The 8468-nt window shown below is 40.2% G+C and overlaps 1 long non-coding RNA gene across 1 annotated transcript in view; it reads right to left on the bottom strand.

Moving 5' to 3' along the window:
- Nucleotides 1-6813: 6813 nt before the first annotated feature.
- The window catches only part of LOC108447560, a 2775-nt gene continuing 1120 nt past the window's right edge, over nt 6814-8468 (bottom strand). Inside the window, exon 2 of the long non-coding RNA XR_001863199.1 lies at nt 6814-8465. This is a non-coding gene — a long non-coding RNA (uncharacterized LOC108447560). The remainder of the gene's footprint in view (nt 8466-8468) is intronic.

Genomic DNA, 8468 nt, shown 5'->3' with positions numbered 1-8468 from the left:
CCCACTGGCCCCCACACGGGCCCTGCAGCCACCTGTCCCAGCACCGGAAACGAGAGAGAGCTTGGAGGGGGAGTTTGCCTATTCTTAAATGTGGATCACAGAGGAGGTCACAACTTTAAGTGGCTTAGAGAATTGTCCATATCCAAACTGGCCAGCTGATAGGTTCTGTCAGTTCCCAGAGGAAGCTGTAAGCACCCCTTAGCAAGGACATCCCTTCCAAGACTATGCTTGCTAACCTATGGCACATAGTGTAGGAAAAAAGCAAAGCATATAATACTATCCCCATTTTTCTATAATGTAAGTATTCTCAAAGAATGCTCTAAAAGAACACAATGAAATATCATTAGATTGGATATTAGTAAAAATTTCTTCACTGAAGTGGTGACCAAGCATTGGAACAGGCTGCCCAGCGAAGTGATGGGATCACCATCTCAGGAAACATTCAAAAGATGTGTAGATGTGGTGCTTAGGGACATGGTTTAGTGGTGGACTTGGCATTACTGGCTTAATCTTTGGGCTCAAAGATCTAAAAGATCTTTTCTGACCTTAATGATTCTATGATACCATGATCATTCATAAAATAGCCTGCAATGCCCTGGGATGCAGGATGAAATTGCAGCAAGAGGTCCTAATTATTAGGACCATTTAGGTCCTAATTATCCATTAAAGATAATGACTGTCATTTACAGGAGGGTCTCACAACAACTGCAGGCATGCTCTGGAAGAGGCTTACTATAAATAAGAGTAAGTCCATTATCAGAACAGGAGAAGAGGCAGACTGGGCTAAAGTTTTCTGAGTTCGGATAAGATATCAAGGTTTATAACATCTGTCACTAACTCATCGTTGTTAACAAAATTGAAAGGATGACACCATGACACACAGGATCTCAGAGTTTTTTAATGTAAAATTTTAGTCTGCAGCACTGAGCATCAGCCGCATCTGCTAGTCTGACTCCTGGATCTACACAGATACCCCCAAGAAGCCCATAGCACCTCTGCCCCTCCATGAATCATGCTCATTAATCTCTGTGGGACATTCTTCACTGTTTTTTAACCCACAACTGAATTTAGAAAGTTCTTCCACCTTTGAAAAACTGGTAGTGAGGCTGAGGACAGAGGGAAATGGATGTCTGGGACCTCACAGAAATGTGGAAGATGAAATTAAGGAAGAGACACATGCATGTGTTGGGAAAGGGACATGTTAAAGTAAAAATCTTCAAATGAATAATGTAGAGAGAAAAAGGTGAAACATCTGAGAGACAAGACGGTGCAATGAAACAGTAGATAGGGTGAAGACAAAAGTGGAATTGAAAAAGACTGAAAGGAAAAAGGAGTGGAAGGAAAAATTATAGCAGATTATTCGGAGGCCACAAAGGATAGGGAATATAAAGGCATATAAATTTGAGGGAAAAGGAAGGTACGCAAGTACAGAAGGAGCAGAGAGAAGAGGCAAAGGAAAGGAGATCTAAAATTAAAAAAAAAAAAAAAAAAAAGGAAAAATATTTGAAAAGACATCTTGAAATTTGCTACAGAATAAGTAAGAAAGACTGTTTCCATAGAAATAGAAATACCAGCAAAGGTTGTGGAAAGCCCTCTAAACAGCAGAAAGCAGATTGATTGAATTGAGGATGCATGTAAGGTGAAATTTGAGAGAGAAAAACATGTACTGCTAGTGCCTTCCAGTGTGGGACAGAGATTGAACCCTGTTCCAGCAGCCACCTCCAACTTGGAGTTTCTTCTGTGTAGGGGCAAAGTGAAAGACACACAAAAACACAATATAATGAATATACCTTAGTGGTAGGAATGTTGGGAAATTCATAATACAGTGGATCTGAGAGCAAATTCTGCTAACCATTTTAGAAGAAATTGCATATATTCTAAATACTGATGCCAATCCCTGGGGAAAATATACGTTCTGCAGAAGAACTCAAAAAATGGACCAGTCCATGATTTGTATCTTTCCACAAAAATGTAAAGTTAATTCCTTGCAAAAGTAAGTTCTAGTGCACTGCTATCTAGGAAGTAAAATTTTTATAAATTAATTTAGGTAACTTTCAAAATTCTTTAAAAAAGCTCTTCGATGTCTAATAATTTTCTGATTTTAGAATATGACTGCTACTCAGGGCAAGTTCACTATAATTTCACTGACTTCCATTCCTTCCTGAGATGTGATTTTACAATGAAGTTTTCTAAAATTCTGTGTCATCCACTCTGTCTATTTCATACTCATAAGAGCCTGAGATCCAAGAATAAGTAAGCCAGATATCTGTTCTCCTACCACTTGCTTCAACAGGCAAGCAGGTTGGCAGGGAAACAAGTCTAAAGGAGTAGATCTTGGAATTTTGGCCACATTCTTAGGAGATGTCACCGGTTTTTGTGACTTTTTACAATTATCATTATCAAGTGTTACCTCCCTTGCCTTTTGCTTGCCCATTTAGACAGTTAACAGTTTCATGCAAGGTATTCTACAGCATACAGTGCTTAAAGATACCTGGTCATGCTGAAGGGAAAGGACAACAATCTACTAAAGGCAGTTGCTGCACTGTCCTTGGCTGTTAATCGCAATCTGCTTAGCTATTCACTACTCTCACTACACATCCTTGTCCTGGTCCAATAAAAGTACAAAAATGAGATGTTCGGGTTTTTTCTATGTATTTAATCAAAAGGGTTTTTTTTTCCTGACCTCCTACTAAGCTTGTGATAGAGATTTATACTGTAATTAGGTTGTAGTCAACAACTTCCTGTAAGCTTTTCAGCTTTTTCATTTCTTGCAGGTTCAGTGACTGTCAAAACCTCACTTTCTGGAGATTATTTTTTGGTTGCCGAAGAGACTTCGGTCATCTCCATAATCTTTTTTTTATTTTGCTTCCTTTAAATTTATCAACTAATTTTCAGACTGGAACAATGAATAAACTTAGGACTGGATGGGGGTGGTAAGGGTTAAGAGACTTTTTATTTCTATCAGGTCTCCTTTCTATTCTGATTAATTTTCAGGAGTAGCAACCCTTCTTTGAGTTTCTAGTTTTGATGAAAAGGAGAAAAAGATGGAAGAGACAAAAAGATGGAAGGAAGAGTAGGTTTAAAATGCATATTAGGAATGATGTACTATCTATAATTTAATATTACTTAGTCTTTCTGCTCACAAATTTGGAAGAGTGATTCATTGTAGGCAATTTCTATAGGTCTTTGCCAGTGATGTCAGAGTCAGGATTTTGCTGCTGCTTGCCCATTCATCTGGGGCTGCCTTTTACTTCCCTCCTTTTTATATCCTGAACAGTAGCTCTGCATCCCCCATTCTACCCCCACACCTTGGCAGAGCAACATTTAATGGAAATAGAAGTGATAATGGGATTTACCTTCCCCACAATATTTAATTATCCATGAGCCATACAGCCAGGCTCACCTCCCTGGCCTTTCCCTTAGTTATACCTGACCATCCTGCTTAAACTCTTGGATTCCCGTCCTAACAGCTCTACATTCTGTACTTAGCTTGGAAAGGGATGGATTTCTCTTGCTGTTCTCAGCAGTGGGGTATCTGATGCCCTGTGAGTCTCAAACCATTTTTACCAGTGGCAAAATCCACCAGTGGCAAGATCACAGGAAATCCTCAAGGACAATAAATTCATATCCACTGAATTTAGCAGAGCTGCATTAGTGCTTATAACTTCCTATCCTTTATCTGCACTCCACTCATAGCATTATAACAACTGTTTTTGTGGCTCATTTTATATATGCTTGTTGATCATTCCCAAGAATAATTTGATTTTATTCTTTGAAGACCATTCTCCTGTGGCATTTTCCCATTCAGATTCACCATTTAGCACTTATGGCTTCAGTTCAGCAAAGCACTTAAGCGCATGCTGAAGCAAATGCATTTTAAACATGCAGAGACATATGTTGCTGATATATCATTAGGACTTAATATTTATATGGACACACTGCCTAGCAACCCAGCCCTGTTCCAGGAGTTCTGCTGCTGCTGCTGTGTGTTGCGCTGCCACACAACAGAATGACAAACACTGTTCCCAGAAGCTTCCAGACCTGAGCTTTATATGCTCTATGTCCCTTGAATGTGTAATGAATATTAACCTGTGTAACCACTGCATTGTGCTGAGGGTTATATGAGCTAACGTAGCTCCCCTTGGTTAATACGGAAAATTAAGCAGCAGAACAGTTGTCACTGTCAGCCTTTCTGTACCAGCACTGCAGCTGAGCCCATTACCCCTCGTGGGCTTTATTTATTCTGGATTTAGGTTTGGCAGCTATACCAAAGCACTGCTTCCAGGATTCAACATGGAAATTGAACATTTTGTTGATCAAGGAAAAAAACATCTCGGTGTGCTATATTGATTACATGACCATAGAGGATTTTCAAGCTCTTAAATATGCAGAACAGCAGATAACAAATCAGTATTATGAAGAAGACCAACTATTATATCAAAATATCAATTTGCATCCCAGCGTAATTTTGTTCTTGCATGGTTTATTCTGTTAAGGATTTCTACTGCGTTTTTGTCAGTTAATCAGTCTCTTCTGGTTTTGACAGTCACTCTGGAAAGCTTTATTTTAATTCTGTCACAAGATGGGTTGAAAAGGCCATATTTGTTATGTAAGTCTTCACAAACTGGGCTTTAGAGACTCAAACTTACATCAGTGTGTTTTATATATATTTCATCTTGTGCTCTCCTGACCCTGACAAGGCAGAGAAATAGTTTTAGATGCAAAATGTAGGGTAAGTTCCTCCTCCTGCCCTGCTCCCCAGCTTATAATTGTTAAAGGGGTGTTACAGTGCAGATACTGCAACACGCGTATCAAACAACGAGGCCAGCAGAAAAGAAATATATATGGACCAATTCTTGATAGATGTTTCAGAGATGTTTATTTCTCCAGCCGCATGGCCGGGGCTCTGCCGAGGAACTGAGGCAATCACGGGACCCGAGGGTCCTTGCCCACGCAGGGGAACACAAAACAACCAATGGGGAACGAGGCTGACCAGGGGTTAGGGAAACCCCATGCCTCCCCCCTAGGGCCCCTCTCCCAGGACTACATGGAGGACCCCAACAAATGGGAATGGCTGTGTAAGAACATTACTCCGCTCCGCTCCTAATTTACTATGCCTGAACTGCCTTGTACACTCCAGCATTAGATCTGACTAGTTGTTTAGATGTTAGGCTTATACCAAGAAGATATTCCATCCACTCTGGAGACCTCCACACATCTCTCTAAGGTCATTATTAGAGGCAGATCAACAAATTAAAAAGCTTTTTTGTTTAATCCAGCATGTAAGCCTACTTAGGCAATGATGAGGATTTGATTGCACCCAATCTCATGCGATCATCACTGCTGGTCCATCTATTTTACACCCACTAGTTGTTACAATGAAAAAGTACTGGGACCATCAGGCCTTTGGTCAGTTATGGTAAGGACCCTTCTGTGGTCCAGAGACCAAGGCAAATATCCTTGTTTCAGCTTGACCTGCAGATGTTTTTCAACAGATCTATTAAAACATTGCCTATATCCTTGTGTACACTGACACACACAACGAAAAGACTCATAAGGATACTTAAGAAGAAGACGTGCTCTTCTGCCTAACAAGGATGGTATTGCAGTCTCCTGGCTCCCATTTTGCTTCAGGTGGCTTTAACCCTGCCAAGACAGTGCCTGTTCCCAAATCCCTGCTGCAGAACACCCAGCACTGCTTGCAGACACCACAGCCTTCCTGCACCAGCACTGCACACAGAAGCCTCGTTCACATGTGAATGGCAGTCAACTGGATCTCTGTCAGGGATGAATTCCCAGCTGCAGCTGCCACTTTCCCCACTAGCACCATGGATGGAAGCCATTGCTTTTGCATTCCACTCCCCAGTCCTTTTTCCTTTTGAAGATTCTGATAGTTTTTAATCAAATTCCTAAATTCATAATATTTAAACTGAATATTTCTATCTTCCCAACACTGTTTTTCCATTATACTCCAGGATTTATTTCCTTTTTATCCTTTAAAAAGGCACCACACACTTTGATATTTTTTAATGCTGAGACAAATAAAAGAAACTGATAGGCTTGAAACAGAAGCAGCAAGGAACCCTGAGAACAGTCTGGTTTTCAACACAAAAGAGAATGTGCTCTAAGAAGTGCAACAAGAGCATCCAATTCACTAAAAGGCTTATTTTTCCCTTTTCCTTTCATCCAGAAGTAGCCGGTAAAGGCAGAATAGTAAAGAAGGCCCAGAAAAGCATACTGACCACAGCAGCCAAGAATCCCAAGGAAAGATTTTTGTCATAAATAAACATGAACTTGTTGTCTCCTGTTTGGCCTTTCTTTACAAAGCCTGAGCCATAGGCATTTCTCAAATAGATAATTATTTGATAATTAAAATTGCAGTTTGAAAATTACTCAAGTTTTTTGCAAATCCAGGTTGTATTTGCAGACTGCTTTAGTCAAAATGAATAAAGGAAATATGTAAGGGGGAAGGTGGGTAAAACTCAAATTTTTCAATTCAACATTTTTAACAAAAGTTTGATTTTTGTTTGTTTTAATCTTGAAGAGTGCTTTGAGATCAAGTGGAACAAAATTTTTATTATTTCCCCATATTCCATTTCAGTTTTAAATAAAATCACCATTTTTGAATGTTTTGTCTGGGTCCAGAGGAAAATTTTAAGTATGTTTTGACAAGAATATTTTCTTTTTTAGTATCAAGCTATTACCCTTTCCTCCTTTCAGTTACAGAATCAAAAATTTAGAACACTGGAACAAATCACAAAATGGTTTTGCGCAATCAGCAACTTTGTTTGACAGAGGCAGAGGACTAGAATAGCAAAGGGACAGATATTTATTAACAGAGGTCTATGGAGTACAGTTATGTCTGGCACTTGAACTTGAGAAGCTTCAGAAACCGTGGTACACACAGAAGAGACAAGAGACTGGCATGGCATAAGCAACTTAATATCAGATAGGGAACAGTATATTAGATAGAGGTAAGCACAACAAAAGAAGTTCTGGTAATTTGAATTAAGGTGAACTGTCAACGCTGAACCAAATCAGCTGGTATAAAACCCAGGGAAAATCAAAGGTAACTTGTGTGGTTAAAAAAATGAACATTCCAAACCTCAGAATACTTCTTCCAGACTTTATCAAGGACTGTGCAAGCTTCGTGTGATGTGTGTGTGCCACTGCCACCAGCTCTTTGTTCCCTGGTACTTCAGCAAGCTTGCTTGCTCCCTGGAACCCTCTGAGGTGTTAATTGTTTAGCCCACAGCAACAGCCTCGCTCCTTGTTGTCCAGACAATAACCAGCCCCTGCGTCATCAGCATTAGCTGTCAGTGTCATCAAACAGCAGTAAAAACTGGGTCTGAGAGTTGTTTCACAACAGCTGCTTGTGGTCTGGCAGGGAAAGAAGGTTTCCAGCTCCACACTCTCTCTAATGCATTTTATATTTTGGTCTTCAGCACCTAACAGGACATACTTCCAAAGTCTTTGGGTGCTTTTGCAGCGCTTGAGGAGGAGGAGAGGGAAACGACAGAGGTAGCTACAGGAAGTGGAAAAGAGGAAGAGAAACTGTGAAACAGCAGAGCTGGCTGAGGCTCATATTTCCACACTTCCCAGCCACTGGGCAGCACAGGTGGGAACAGACTCTTTCTATGAATGCGGCCACTAGATCCTGAGCAGTCTAAGATTTCCTACAGTATTGGCAATGTCAGCAGATAACCCTTTCTATGTCACTTCATGTTCACTGCAGTTCTGTGGATAACTCTAGAGCTGCCACATCACACTTACCTCAGTCTCTTTGTATTCAGCACACAACTGGCTCTCCCCAGACCTGCACCCAGATAGGCATCATTCTCAAGGGACTGATGGGAAGAGTATCCTGTGAGTAAATGGACTGCATGATCGTGCTCAGGAGTCTCAAGTCCTTGTAAGTTTTCCCTCCACTGATTGGTTTTCCAGATAAGGCAAAAAGAAACCTCTTACAGTTAAATATTCATGTGATTTGAGTGGAAAAATGTTGCTGCTCTTTGCATACATTAGGTTCATCTTTTCAATTGAGAACGGAAAAAAAATGTTCAATGTTCAAAATACGTAAATGACTTGCATTAATACCTTTATCCCTTAACATGTGGAATGTAAAATTCAAAGTTTCACTGGGCTTTTTTCAAAATATGTAGAGGTTGTTCCTGAATTTCTATAAGAAGACCACTCCAGGGAAAGTGTATAATAACTCTGGTGGGAAGTCTGTATGCTTAAGAAAAAGAAGCAAGAAAGAAACCTTACATCTTCAGCTTACCAGATTCACTGGCTTACCCACATCGTTGCATTTAAAATGATGATATAAGCTTGTAATACAACAAGTACGTGTAGAAGTGAGACTCTGTCCTACAGACCCTGTGTACTGTACATCCATTGCTCACTGACTGCAGTTTTACTTTGGATTCTTGTTGTGACACTGAAGATGAAAGAGCAGGCTTTACCTG

The sequence above is a fragment of the Corvus brachyrhynchos genome, unplaced genomic scaffold, assembly GCF_000691975.1.
Source record: "Corvus brachyrhynchos isolate BGI_N302 unplaced genomic scaffold, ASM69197v1 scaffold56, whole genome shotgun sequence".
NCBI classification, from domain to species: Eukaryota; Metazoa; Chordata; class Aves; order Passeriformes; family Corvidae; genus Corvus; species Corvus brachyrhynchos.
This window is presented reverse-complemented; position numbering and strand designations above follow the sequence as displayed.